The following is a 15,187-nucleotide window of genomic DNA, read 5'->3' on the forward strand; positions in this document are numbered from 1 at the left end:
GCCTACCATTTACTAAATAAGAGGAAATTAGAGGTGCTGAGGATACAAAATTAATGAGTGTCTAGCTTCGTGGAGTTCATAATTATTGTGACTTGCTTGTAAATGAACCTTCAAAAAATACTGAAGAATGAGTAGAAGTGGGAGAAAACTAGAACTAGAAAACTAGAACTGGGAAAAAGAGTTCCTTTAATATCTCAATGTAGAAAAACTGCATCAGTAACTGAGCTTTCTATTCTTTTCTTTTTCTTTTTTTCCATTTGATTTTTAGATGGAGACATGGTTCTATGATCTCCCAGATTTAATCTCCCAATCTACATTCCTGGTGATTATTACTGATTTCAGGTCACTGCTTTTTAGCTAAGTCTGTAGCCTCCAGGTACAAAATAGATGCTCAGTATATCATTATTTGAATTCCAAATGATAGAGGAAGATTTTCTTTTGCAAATTTTATGTTAATCTAGAAAAGAGAAAAGAATAAGGACCTGGTAGATTGTTTAATAAAATATAAAACAACCACAAAACAGGACTAGTTGAAATCCAAAACTAAACATAGATCTCTACATGTATATTTACTTAAACTTTTCAGTAGTGGATATACAAAGAATTTTAAAAAAAAAATGTAGAACTAGGTTCTCTATTCACTCTATGAAGATAATAAAAATATATGTAGGTTGAAAATCATCTGTACAGTAAATATTAGAACTCACCCAATACAACTTTTCTTACAACCACCTTCTTCCCAAGTTCATTTCCTTGTGTGGAAGAGTGATTCCCAAAGGAAAAAACAAATCGCAAAGGATATGCATATGCCAGTCAATTCTAGGCAAAACCCAGAAAATGATCTTATTATGTGTCTTATGAAATATGTCTTCTAAAAGATGAGAAAGGATAAGTAACATATATCAGTCTTCTCGGTTTTTCTTAGATAACATTTTTATTCCTTAGGCACACAGATTACCTTTTATTTTATAATAAGTTTGTATAAGAGAAATTTACCTGATCTTAGTGGACCTTTAGGTGGTGTCAGTCAAAAGGAGTTGCATGGCTGGGAAGGGTTGAAAGCCTCATTAAGTGCAGTGGTCTAGGGACAACATGCACATTGGCTGCAGACAAACACTTTCTATTTTTTTAACCATTGTTCTTTAAACTGTGTATATAAGTCTCTTCAACCATTAATGTCAATCACAATTTTATTCCATCTGTTATAGTTTTAATGTGTGTTTTCTTTGAATTTGACTTATCGTGTACACATTTTCACATAGTGCCATCAATTCCAGTCTTGCTATCTTTAGTAGCTAAGATGTATCCTACCTTGTTGCCATTTCCTAATATTCTTTTTTTTTTTCAAACATCTTTATTGGAGTATAATTGCTTTACAATGTTGCGTTAGTTTCTGCTGTATAACAAAGTGAATCAGCTATATGTATACATATATCCCAATATCCCCTCCCTGTTGCGTCTCCCTCACACCCTCCCTATCCCACCCCTCTAGGTGGGCACAAAGCACCAAACTGACATCCCTGTGCCATGCAGCTGCTTCCCACTAGCTATCTATTTTACATTTGGTAGTGTATATATGTCAATGCTACTCTCTCACTTCGTCCCAGCTCACCCTTCCCCCTCCCTGTGTCCTCAAGTCAATGCTCTACATCTGCGTCTTTATTCCTGTCCTTCCCCTAGGTTCATCAGAAACATTTTTTTTTTTTTAGACTCCATATATATGTGTTAGCATGCGGTATTTGTTTTTCTCTTTCTGACTTACTTCACTCTGTATGACAGACTCTAGGTCCATCCACCTCAATACAAATAACTCAGTTTCGTTTCTTTTTATGAGTCAGTAATATTCTATTGTATATATGTGCCACATCTTCTTCATCCATTCATCTGTGAGTGGACACCTAGGTTGCTTCCATGTTCCAGCTATTGAGAATAATGCTGCAATGAACATGTGGTACATGACTCTTTTTGAATTATGGTTTTCTCAGGGTATATGCCCAGTAGTGGGATTGCTGGGTCATATGGTAGTTCTAGTTTTAGTTTTTTAGGGAATCTCCATACTGTTCTCCATAGTGGCTGTATCAATTCACATTCCCACCGACAGTGCAAGAGGGTTCCCTTTTCTCCACCCCTCTCCAGCATTTATTGTTTGTAGATTTTTTGATGCTGGCCATTCTGACTGGTGTGAGGTGATACCTCATTGTAGCTTTGATTTGCATTTCTCTAATAATTTGTGATGTTGAGCATCCTTTCATATGTTTGTTGGCAATCTGTATATCTTCTCTGGAGAAATGTCTATTTAGATCTTCTGCCCAGTTTTGGATTGGGTTGTTTGTATTTTTGATATTGAGCTGCATGAGCTCCTTGTATATTTTGGAGGTTAATCCTTTGTCGGTTGTTTCATTTGCAAATATTTTCTCCCTTTCTGAGCATTGTCTTTTCATCTTGTTTATGGTTTCCTTTGCTGTGCAAAAGCTTTTAAGTTTCATTAGGTCCCACTTGTTTATTTGAACTGTGATTAAAAATCTTCCAACAAACAAAGCCCAGGACCAGATGGCTTCACAGGCGAATTCTATCAAACATTTAGAGAAGAGCTAACACCTATCCTTCTCAAACTCTTCCAAAATATAGCAGAGGGAGGAACACTCCCAAACTCAATCTACGAGGCCACCATCACCCTGATACCAAAACCCGACAAAGATGTCACAAAAAAAGAAAACTACAGACCAATATCACTGATAAACATAGATGCAAAATCCTCAACAAACTACTAGCAAACAGAATCCAACAGCACATTAAAAGGATCACACACCACCATCAAGTGGAGTTTATCCCAGGAATACAAGGATTCTTCAATATTCACAAATCAATCAATGTGATACGCCATATTAACAAACGGAAGGATAAAACCCATATAATCATCTCAACAGATGCAGAAAAAGCTTTTGACAAAATTCAACACCGATTTATGATAAAAAACTCTCCAGAAAGTAGGCATAGAGGGAACTTGCCTCAACATCCTAATATTCTTTGATTGGTGCTAAGAGTCATTGTCACAAAGCAGAAAGTTTGGAGTCTTCAGAGTCTTCAGAGTCAGGCACCATGAGATTAGCACCACCACTTAGTTGTTGTGTGGTCTCAATCCTTAACCAGCCAATCCTTAATCTCTCACCAACATTTCTATGGTTTGAAGAGTTGTCTTATATATAAATTTACATATTTATTTACATTTTATTTTTGGCTGTGTTGGGTCTTCATTGCGGCAAGTGGGGGCTCCTCTTCATTGTGGTGTGTGGGCTTCTCATTGCAGTGGCTTCTCTTGTTGTGGAGCACGGGCTCTAGGCACACGGGCTTCAGTAGTTGTTGTATGTGGGCTCAGTACTTGTGGCTCGCGGGCTCTAGAGTGCAGGCTCAGTAGTTATGGCACACGAGCTTTGTTGCTCCACGACATGGGGGATCTTCCTGGACCAGGGCTCGAACCTGTGTCCTCTACATTGGCAGGCGGATTCCTAACCACTGCACCACCAAGGAATTCCTTGAAGAGTTGTTTTGATGCTTACATTTCCAGGTGGGCTGGGGGGAGCTTCTGTCAACTTTTATTTTTATAATTATTTTAACATTATTTTATTTTTTCAGCTTGATTGTGAAATAATTGACATAATCATTATATATGTTTGAGGAATACAGCATGATGATTTAATTTACACATACTGTGACATGATTACCACAATAGGTTCAGCTAACATCCATCTTATCATATAGATACAGTAAAAAAAACAGAAAGAAGAAAAGAAAAAAAATTTCCTCTTAACAACTTTCCTGTATGTCATACAACATTGTTAAATATAGTCATCACATTGTAGTACATTATATTATATAAGTACTAGTTGTAGTACTTATATAAGTACTAGGGTACTTATTTATCTTAGTACTGAAGTTTGTACCTTTTCACCACCTTCCTCCAATTCCTCATCACTCCGACCGCCAACTTCTGGTAGCCGCAAGTCTGGTCTCTTTTTTTTGTTTGTTTTTTAACATCTTTATTGGAGTATAATTGCTTTACAATGGTGTGTTAGTTTCTGCTCTATAACAAAGTGTATCAGTTATACATATACATATGTCCCAATATCTCTTCCCTCTTGCATCTCCTTCCCTCCCAACCTCCCTATCCCACCCCTCTAGGTGGTCGCAAAGCACGGAGCTGATCTCCCTGTGCTATGCGGCTGCTTCCCAATAGCTATCTATTTTACATTTGGTAGTGTATATATGTCCATGTCACTCTCTCACTTTGTCCCAGCTTACCCTTCCCCCTCCCCGTATCCTCAAGTCCATTCTCTAGTAGGTCTGCATCTTTATTCCTGTCTTGCCCCTAGGTTCTTCTGAATATTGTTTTTTCTTTTATTCTTTTCTTTTAGATTCCATATATATGTTAGCATATGGTATTTGTTTTTCTCTTTCTGACTTACTTCACTCTGTATGACAGTCTCTAGGTCCATCCACCTCACTACAAATAACTCAGTTTCATTCCTTTTTATGGCTGAGTAATATTCCATTGTATATATGTGCCACATCTTCTTTATCCATTCATCTGTTGATGGACACTTAGGTTGCTTCCATGTCCTGGCTATTGTAAATAGAACTGCAATGAACATTTTGGTATACGACTCTTTTTGAATTATGGTTTTCTCAGGGTATATGCCCAGTAGTGGGATTGCTGGGTCGTATGCTAGTTCTATTTTTAGTTTCTTAAGGAACCTCCATACTGTTCTCTATAGTGGCTGTGTTACATTCCCACCAACAGTGCAAGAGTGTTCCCTTTTCTCCACACCCTCTCCAGCGTTTACTGTTTGTAGATTTTTTGATGATGTCCATTCTGACCAGTATGAGATGATATCTCATTGTAGTTTTGATTTGCATTTCTCTAATGATTAATGATGTTGAGCATTCTTTCACATGTTTGTTGTCAATCTGTATATCTTCTTTGGAGAAGTGTCTATTTAGGACTTCTGCCGCTTTTTGGATTGGGTTGTTTGTTTTTTTGATATTGAGCTGCATGTGTTGCTTGTATGTTTCGGAGATTAATCGTTTGTCAGTTGCTTCATCTGCAAATATTTTCTCCCATTGTGAGCGTTGTCTATTCATATTGTTTATGGTTTCCTTTGCTGTGCAAAAGCTTTAAGTTTCATTAGGTCCCATTTGTTTATTTTTGTTTTTATTTCCATTTCTCTAGGAGGTGGGTCAAAAGGATCTTGCTGTGATTTATGTCATAGAGTGTTCTGCCTATGTTTTCCTCTAAGAGTTTGATGGTGTCTGGCCTTACATTTAGGTCTTTAATCCATTTTGAGTTTAATTTTGTGTATGGTGTTAGGGAGAGTTCTAATTTCATTGTATTACATGTAGCTGTCCAGTTTTCCCAGCACCACCTATTGAAGAGGCTGTCTTTTATCCACTATATATTCTTGCCTCCTTTATCAAAGATAAGGTGACCATATGTGCGTGGGTTTATCTCTGGGCTTTCTATCCTGTTCCATTGATCTATCTTTCAGTTTTTGTGCCAGTACCATACTGTCTTGATTACTGTAGCTTTGTAGTATAGTCTGAAGCCAGGGAGCCTGATTCTTCCAGCTCCATTTTTCTTTCACAGGATTGCTTTGGCTACTCGGGGTCTTTTGTGTTTCCATACAAATTGTGAAATTTTTGGTTCTAGTTCTGTGAAAAATGCCAGTGGTAGTTTGATAGGGATTGCAATGAATCTCTAGGTTGCTTTGGGTACTAGAGTCATTTCACAATGTTGATTCTTCCAATCCAAGAACATGTTATATCTCTCCATCCGTTTGTATCATCTTTAATTTCTTGCATCAGTGTCTTATAGTTTTCTGCAGACAGGTTTTTTGTCTTCTTAAGTAGGTTTATTCTTAAGTATTTTATTCTTCATGTTGCAATGGTAAATAGGAGTATTTCCTTAATTTCTCTTTCAGATTTTTCATCATTAGTGTAGAGGCATGCAAGAGATTTCTGTACATTCATTGTGTATCCTGCTACTTTACCAAATTCATTGATTAGCTCTAGTAGTTTTCTGGTAGCATCTTTAGGATTCTCTATGTATAGTATCATGTCATTTGCAAACAGTGACAGCTTTACTTCTTCTTTTCCAATTTGGATTCCTTTTATTTCTTTTTCTTCTCTGATTGCTGTGGCTAAAACTTCAAAAACTATGGTGAATAATAGTGGTGAGAGTGGGCAACCTTGTCTTGTTCCTGATCTTACTGGAAATGGTTTCAGTTTTTCACCATTGAGTACAATGTTAGCTGTGCGTTTGTCATATATGGCCTTTGTTATGTTGAGTTAAGTTCCCTCTATTTATTGTCATTTGCTTCTAGGTATTTTTTCATTTCTTCTTGATTTCTTCAGTGATCTCTTGGTTATTAAGTAGTGTGTTGTTTACCCTCCATGTGTTTGTATTTCTTACAAATTTTTTCCTGTAATTGATATCTAGTCTCATAGCATTGTGGTCAGAAAAGATACTTGATACGATTTCAATTTTCTTAAATTTACCAAGGCTTTATTTGTGACCCATGATATGATCTATCCTGGAGAATGTTCCATGAGCACTTGAGAAGAATGTGTATTCTGTTGTTTTTGGATGGAATGTCCTATAAATATCAATTAAGTCCATCTTGTTTGATGTATCATTTAAAGCTTGTGTTTCCTTATTTATTTTCATTTTGGATGATCTGTCCATTGGTCAAAGTGGGGTGTTAAAGTCCCCTACTATGATTGTGTTACTGTCAATTTCCCCTTTTAGGCTGTTAGTAATTTCCTTATGTATTGAGGTGCTCCTCTGTTGGGTGCATAAATATTTACAATTGTTTTATCTTCTTCTTGGATTGATCCCTTGATCATTATGTAGTGTCCTTCTTTGCCTCTCGTAATAGTCTTTGTTTTAAAGTCTATTTTGTCTGATATGAGAATTGCTACTCCAGCTGTCTTTTGATTTCCATTTGCATGGAATATCTTTTTCCATCCCCTCACTTTCAGTCTGTATGTGTCCCTAGGTCTGAAGTGGGTCTCTTGTAGACAGCATATATATGGGTCTTGTTTTTGTTTCCATTCAGCAAGGCTGTGTCTTTTGTTGGAACATTTAATCCATTCACGTTTACAGTATTTATGGATATGTATGTTCCTATTACCATTTTCTTAATTGTTTGGGGTGTTTTTTTGTAGGTCCTTTTCTTCTCTTGTGTTTCCCACTTAGAGAAGTTCCTTTAGCACTTGTAGAGCTTATTTGGTGCTGCTGAATTCTCTTAGCTTTTGCTTGTCTGTAAAGCTTTTAATTCCTCCATCAAATCTGAATGAGACCCTTGCTGGGTAGAGTAATCTTGGTTGTAGGTTTTTCTCTTTCATCACTTTAAATATGACCTGCCAGTCCCTTCTGGCTTGCAGAGCTTCTGCTGAAAGATCAGCTGTTAACCTTATGGGGATTCCCTTATGTGTTACTTGTTGTTTTTCCCCTGCTGGTTTTAATATTTATTTTTTGTATTTAATTTTTGATAGTTTGATTAATATGTGTCTTGGCGTGTTTCTCCTTGGATTTATCCTGCATGGGACTCTCTGTGCTTCCTGGACTTGATTAACTATTTCCTTTTCCATATTAGGAAGTTTTCAACTATAATCTCTTCAAATATTTTCTCAGTCCCTTTCTTTTTTTCTTCTTCTTCTGGGACTCCTATAATTCGAATGTTGGTGTGTTTAATGTTGTCCCAGAGGTCTCTGAGACTGTCTTCAATTCTTTTCATTCTTTTTTCTTTATTCCTCTCTACAGTAGTTATTTCCACTATTTTATCTTCCAGGTCACTTATCTGTTCTTCTGCCTCAGTTATTCTGGTATTGATTCCTTCTAGAGAATTTTTAATTTCATTTATTGTGTCGTTCATCACTGTTTGTTTGCTCTTTAGTTCTTCTAGGTCCTTGTTAAACGTTGCTTGTATTTTCTACATTCTATTTCCTAGATTTTGGATTATCTTTACTATCATTATTCTGAATTCTTTTTCAGGTACTGCCTATTTCCTCTTCATTTTTTCGGTCTGGTGGGTTTTTGCCTTGCTCCTTCATCTGCTGTGTGTTTCTCTGTCTTCTCATTTTGCTTAACTTACTGTGTTTGGGGTCTCCTTATCGCAGGCTGCAGGTTTGTAGTTTCCATTGTTTTTGGTATCTGTCCCCAGTGGCTAAGGTTGGTTCAGTGGGTTGTGTAGGCTTCTTGGTGGAGGGGACTAATGCCTGTGTTCTGGGGGATGAGGCTGGATCTTGTTTTTCTGGTAGGCAGGTCCATGTCTGGTGGTGTGTTTTGGGGTATCTGTGGCCTTATTATGATTTTAGGCAGCCTCTGTGCTAATGGGTGGGGTTGTGTTCCTTTCTTGCTAGTTGTTTGGCATAGGGTGTCCTGCACTCCAGCTTGCTGGTCGTTGACTGGATTTGGGTCTTGGCATTGAGATGGGGATCTCTGGGAGATTTTCACTGTTTGATATTACATGGAGCTGGGAGGTCTGTTGTGGACCAGTGTCCTGAACTTGGCTCTCCCATCTCAGTGGCAGAGTCCTGATGCCTGTTTGGAGCACCAAGAGCCTTTCATCCACACGGCTCAGAATAAAAGGGAGAAAAGAAAGAAAGAAAGAAAGAAGAAGATAAAGTAAAATAAAATAAAATAAACGTATTAAAATAAAAAATAATTATTTAGAGAAAAAAATTTTTAAGCAGTTAAAAAAAAAAAAATGGCACGACAGAACCCTAGGACAAATGGTAAAAGCAAAGCTATACAGAAAAAAATCACACACAAAAGCACAGACATACTCACAAAAAGAGAAAAAGGGAAATATACATATATATATCATTGCTCCCTAAGTCCCCCTCCTCAATTTGTGATGATTCGTTGTCTATTCATGTATTCCACAGATGCAGGGTACATCAAGTTGATTGTGGAGATTTAATCCACTGCTTCTGAGGCTGCTGGGTGAAATTTCCCTTTCTTTTCTTTGTTCCCACAGCTCCCAGGTTTCAGCTTTGGATTTGGGCCTGCCTCTGCGTGTATTTCGCCTGAGGGCGTCTGTTCGTCACTCAGACAGGACGGGGTTAAAGGAACCGCTGATTCGGGGGCTCTGGCTCACTCAAGCCGGGGGGAGGGAGGGGTACAGAGTACGGGGCGAGCCTGCGGCGGCAGAGGCCGGCAGGATGTTGCACCGGCCTGAGGCGCGCTGTGTGAACGTTCTCCCGGGGAAATTGTCCCTGGATCACTGGATCCTGGCAGTGGCGGGCTGCAGAGGTTCCCGGGAGGGGAGGTGGGGATAGTGACCTGTGCTCGCACACAGGCTTCTTGGTGGCGGCAGCAGCAGCCTGAGTGTCTCATGCGCAGACAAGCCTCTCGGGCTGGTGAGTGCTGGTCGGCTCCGATCCTCTGTGCGGGAATCTCTCCACTTTGCCCTCCGCACCCCGGTGGCTGCGCTCTCCTCCGTGGCTCTGAAGCTTCCCCGCTCCGCCCCCCCGCAGTCTCTGCCCGTGAAGGGGCTTCCTAGTGTGTGGAAACCTTTCCTCCTTCACAGCTCCCTCCCCCGGTGCAGGTCCCGTCCCTGTTCTTTTGTCTCTGTTTTTTCTTTTTTCTTTTGCCCTACCCAGGTACGTGGGGAGTTTCTTGCCTTTTGTGAGGTCTGAGGTCTTCTGCCATTGTTCAGTAGGTGTTCTGTGGGAGTTTTTCCACGTGTAGATGTATTTCTGATATATTTATGGGAAGGTGATCTCCGAGTCTTACTCTTGCGCCATCTTGAAGGTCCTCTGATCTCTCTTTTTTTTTTTTTGCGGTATGCGGGCCTCTCACTGTTGTGGCCTCTCCCGTTGCAGAGCACAGGCTCCGGACGCGCAGGCTCAGCAGCCATGGCTCACGGGCCTAGCTGCTCCGCGGCATGTGGGATCTTCCCGGACCAGGGCACAAACCCCCGTCCCCTGCATCAGCAGGCGGACTCTCAACCACTGTGCCACCAAGGAAGCCCCTCTGATCTCTTTTTCTACGAGGTTTTTTTTTGTTTTTGTTTTTGCTTTAGTTTCCACATATAAGTGAGATCATGCAGTATTTGTCTTTCTTTGTCTGACTTCCTTCACTTAGCATAATGCCTTCAAGGCCTGCTTTTGCTGTATCCCTAAGTTCTGGTTTGTCGTGTCTCTATTTTTGTTTGTCTTAATAAACTTTTTTATTTCCCTTTTAATTTCCTCTTTGATCCATTGAATGTTCAGGAGAGTGTTGTGTAATTTCAATGTGTTTGTGAATTTTCTAGTTTCCTCTTGTTGATTTCTAGTTTCATGCCATTGTGATTAGCAAAGACACTTAGTATTATTCCATTCTTCTTGAATTTGTTAAGACTTGTTTTGTGGTCTAACATATGGTCTATCCTAGAAAATGTCACATGTATACTTGAGAGTACACATGTGTATTCTGCTGTCAATGGATAGAATGTTCTTTATGTATCTTTTAGGTCCAGGAAATCTATAGTGTTGATCAAATCCACTGTTTCCTTATTGATTCTTTGTGTGGATGATCTATCCATTGTTGAGAGTGGGGTAAAAAAGTCTTCAACTATTATTGTTTATAGTAACTATACCCTTTATTTTTCTCTTTAGCTCTGTTAGTTTTTTCTTTATATACTTAGGTGCTGTGATGTTGGACTCATAAATAGTTACATCTTTTTGATGCATTGACCCCTGTATCATTATATAATGACCTTCTTTGTCTCTTTTTACCATTTTTAGTTTAGTCTGTTTTGTCTGATGTAAGCAATATAAGCTGTCTACCCCTGCTTTCTTTTGGTTACCACTGCTTGAAATGTCTTTTTCCATCCCTTCACTCTCAGTCTATTTGTGTCTTTAAGGTGAAAGTGAGTCTCCTGTAGACAGCACATTTTGGATCTTCTATTTTTAATCCATTCATCCATACTGTGTCTTTGAATTGGAGAATTTAATTCATTTATATTTAAAGTAATTACTGATAGATAAGGGCTCACTACAATAAAATGTTTTTAGTTGTTTTCTGGTTATTTTGTAGCTCCATCATTCCTTGTTTCTTATCCTGCTATCATTTTTTGTATTCTGCCTTTTGGTATCAATATGCTTTGACTTCTTTATTGAGTTCTTTTGCGTAATTACAATACTATAAGATTTTCCTGTGGTTATCATGAGGCTTACATAAAATAACTTAAACTTATAACACCCTATTTTAAATTGATAGCAAGTTAACTTCAATAGAATTTGTATTCTTTACACTTTTACTTCTTCTCCCCATCACACTTTAGGTTATTGCTGTTAAAATTTATACTTTTTTTTAATATTGGGTTATTAATAATAGATTATTCTATTTCTTAATTTTGTTTAGTTATCTGTCTATGTTTTCATGTAGGTCACTAAACTTCGTTAAAAAGATTATTCTGAATTCTTTATCTGACAGTTCATAGATCTCCATTTCTTTAGGGTCAGTTATTGGAGTTTAATTAGTTTCCTTTGGTGGTGTCATATTTACCTGATTTTTTATGATCCTTAATTCCTTATGTTGGTATCTGTGCATTTGAGTAATAGGGCTCCTCTTGCAGACTTTACAGGTTTGCTTTGCCAGATACAGTTCTTCATCAGTCTGCTCATTTTGGGTTTCTGGGTGTGTCTGCCACTAATGCCTTTGGGCAGGTGGAGCCTGATATTATGATATATTTGGGTGAGGCAACTGTTAGAACTCTGAAGACAGGGATTGGGGGTTGTGCCACTAGCTGAGAGCAGTTGGATAGGACTGTTGGCTTTGTTTCTTACGCAAGTGAGGCTGTAGAATGGGCTCCACAGTTGCCTGAATTCTCTGATCAGGCTTACTAGATGGTTGGGACTGGATGTAGCAGGTGGGGCTATGAATTAGCTTCCCTGTCCTAGCAGGGAAGTAGGTCATGGCCCAGGGCCTGTGCAGTTCATTGTTTGGAGGCCTGAATAAGGCCTGAGTATGCACTGAATACCCTGGTCAGATGAGGCCACTGATTTTGCTCTGCAGATAGGGGAAGCCATGGCTGTGCTCTCTGTTCAAGTGCCACTGTATGTGGGACTGTTGAATGGGCTATGCAACTTCCCATGTGTTCTGGTTAGGTTTCCTTGTTGGATGGGCTGACTGCTGTATTCAATGATGAGCAAGACTACGAATTAGATTTTCTGCCCAGACACAGTTGCAGAAGCTGCTCTAAAACAAGTAAAGCTCTTTGTTGTCTTTAACTCAAGCTGACCCACACCCAAGTTCCTTGGCTGAACAGGGCTGCTGGCTTTGCTCTCCAGACTATCAGTTCTGTCTGCCCTTTGCTCAGCTTGAGTGCTGCTGTGCTGCAAAACTTTCAGGTATTTTTGCTAGCCCTTCTGATCAGTTGGGGCCAGAGGAATAGCCTTCCAGACTATTCTCAATTTTCCAAAGAGGTTCTCAGTTTGAGAGATGCCAAGAGCTACCCTTGGCTATGAATTAATCTTCCTGCCTGTGCATAGCATGGGAAGACCCCATGACTGGTACTGGCTTTGCTCTGTGGGTGATCTGCTCTGCCTGTCCACCTGCCTCTTGACTCAAGCCCCACTGTGCCACACAACTTCCAGGAGTTGTCACTAGCTCTTCTGTTCAGATGGGGCTGGAAAGTACTTTTCACTGTGGGTGGGGCCATGACTCAGCACCTTGACTGGGTGTGGACAAATGGGATCTAGGGCTGATAAAACTCCTTGAGGATCTGAATCAGTCAGACCCCCTCCCCCCAAGTTACCTGGTCAAAGTGTACCCCTGATTTGGTTCTGCAGACCAACGATGTCGCTGGTTGGATTTACTGCGCAGGCACTGCAGATATGAACTGTCTGCCAAGATCTGTGTGTTGATTGTTGCAAGCCCCTCCCTGCTTCTCTGTCACAGATTCCCAGTGGCTGGGCCCCATAGATTCCTCTGCAGTTACCATAGTGCGAGATCAAAGTAGGGGCTCCCACAGAGCAGCCCACAATGTTGAAGGAGATTGGTTGTCCGCCCTGGGTTCTCTTTTCCCTCTGGACGAACCAGTGGCTCAGAGAAGACCTCTCTGCATAGTGTTGCACTGTCCTAGGGGAGGGTCAATGTGGTCAACGTGTAGCTGCTTCTCTCACCTTCTGATGCAGTCTGCCTTGATCTCTGAGGTTCAGTGGGTATTTCAGCCTCACCTCCGTGCTCTAGGATTCTCTTAGTGGTGTCTTGTTTCTGAATAGGTGTTAATTGTTCTTCTCATGATGGTGAGTGAATTCAGGAGCTAACTATGTTGCCATCTTGGTGATGTCACTCTGATGCTTACATTTTTTGAAGTTTCTAACACAAGGGCAGTGAGATTGCTCAGGATTTGGTGGCTGTTGCCATATTTTTGTGTTTCTTTCTTTTATGCTTGTCCTCCTGTGACATCACGGAACACTTCATTAATTCAAAGACCCCAGAAATCATAGCTACCACAGAAGAAATCTATGAGAGCATCCATAGATTTAGGGTTTGGGGGTTGGAATTAGGAGTAACTAGGTGATTAAAGCGCTCCAAGACAATCAGATATAAAGTCAAATAAGCATTTTATAGCATGGGTCTTTCCAAGATAAAATTCAAATTTGGACTCATGGCACGCAGGACTCTTCCACACTTAACCCTTGCTACCCTACCCAGACTTATCATTACACATCTGCATGGTACTGTGTTCTTCAGCCATATGGTTCACTAGTGATTTTCACAGTGGCCAGGTTCTTCCTTATATCCTTTCTTTACCAACTACTCATTCAATCTCCATTTATCTGGATAATTCTGACTGACTCTTCAAAATTCATCTCAGGTTTCTTCTTTCCCTGGGGGTATTCTGTGTGGATTAGGTGCCTATTCTCTGAGTTTTCATAGTAACACCTATATCATGTGGATAAAAATTGCTCTTATCATAGCATTTTTACAGCACATGCTATATTTTAATTATTCCTTGTCTTGTTTTTCTTATCCTCTGTACTCTACAAGAACTCTAAGTTGAAGGGAAGAGAAAAAAAAGGAAGCAAATACTTATACTATTATGTAGAAAAGGCTATGGTATATGTAGAAGTGCAGAAGTGCTGTTCTGCTTCAGAAGTATGTCAAGTAGACTTAGAGGAAAATGGCTAGTGGGGCAATTTAGCCAAGTAAGATAACATGAGCAAAGAATAGGAAACAGCATGAGGTGATGACAAAAGGTCACACTAGAGAAGCAGGTAATAGACAAATCACAGAAAGGCTGGTGCTCCATGTTAAGTAATTTCAAATCCTTGAAAGGCTTAAATGTAAGGGCTAGGGTGACATAATCAGATTTGACTTTAATATCACTCTGTCAACTATGTAGAAGAAGAAACCTGGAGGGAGGGAGCGACCAGTGGGGAGGTTATTTCTGTAGTACAATGAGAGATGATGAGGCCTTATATTAGAACATGTTAGAACTGAGGTATCTGTGAGACCACCACGTGGAGATGCTGGTGACAGCTAGATATCCAAGTTTGTCTTGAGGAGGAGTAATCTAGACTGGAGGAAGAGATTTAAGAGTTGTCAGCCTATGGGTAGTACTTGAAAATTTGAATGAGGAAGAAAGCTCCTGAAGAACATGAAAACAATGAGGAGAGTAGGAAACCAAGGGTGGGATTGAGGAGATCACCCACATTTAAGGGGTGGTCAGAGGAAAAGGACTGTAAAGGTAAAGTAAAAAGATAACTAGTGTGGTGCCACTGAAGGAACCGGTTTAAAGAAGGAGGAAATGACCCACACACTCAAATGTAGTGACTGAGTCTAGTAAAATAAGGGCTGATAAATATCTATTGAATTTATCAGTCAAGCAGTCAAAGAAAATAGCAACAAAAGGAATTTCAGTAAGATGGTGAGCAAGAACCATTCTACTTTGAATTCAGAGTTAACAGGAAGTAGAGAGATAGAACTCCTGGGGAGTTAGGGGTGGTTGGGCAGAAAGATAATAGGGTAAAAGCGTAGAGAGTCATAATGAAAATTGTTCAGTTGATTTGCCATAGGGGGTCTAAATTGGATCTAAATGGAATATTGCATTTGATGAGTGAGATAATTGAATTTAAAATTTCAGAAATAGAGTGGTATAGACTAGAAGGTGATAGGACCCAGGCATGGCCTAGA

The 15,187-nt window shown here is 39.7% G+C and overlaps 1 protein-coding gene across 2 annotated transcripts in view; it reads left to right on the top strand.

Annotated features, from left to right (window-relative positions):
• TFEC (transcription factor EC) overlaps positions 1–15,187 on the top strand; it is an 82,759-nt gene that overhangs the window by 26,693 nt on the left and 40,879 nt on the right. The window lies entirely within an intron of this gene.

This window comes from Delphinapterus leucas, chromosome 9 (genome assembly GCF_059928025.1).
Source record: "Delphinapterus leucas isolate spDelLeu-1000000601 "Yukka" chromosome 9, BTC_Dleu_Yukka2, whole genome shotgun sequence".
In the NCBI taxonomy this organism is placed as follows: Eukaryota; Metazoa; Chordata; class Mammalia; order Artiodactyla; family Monodontidae; genus Delphinapterus; species Delphinapterus leucas.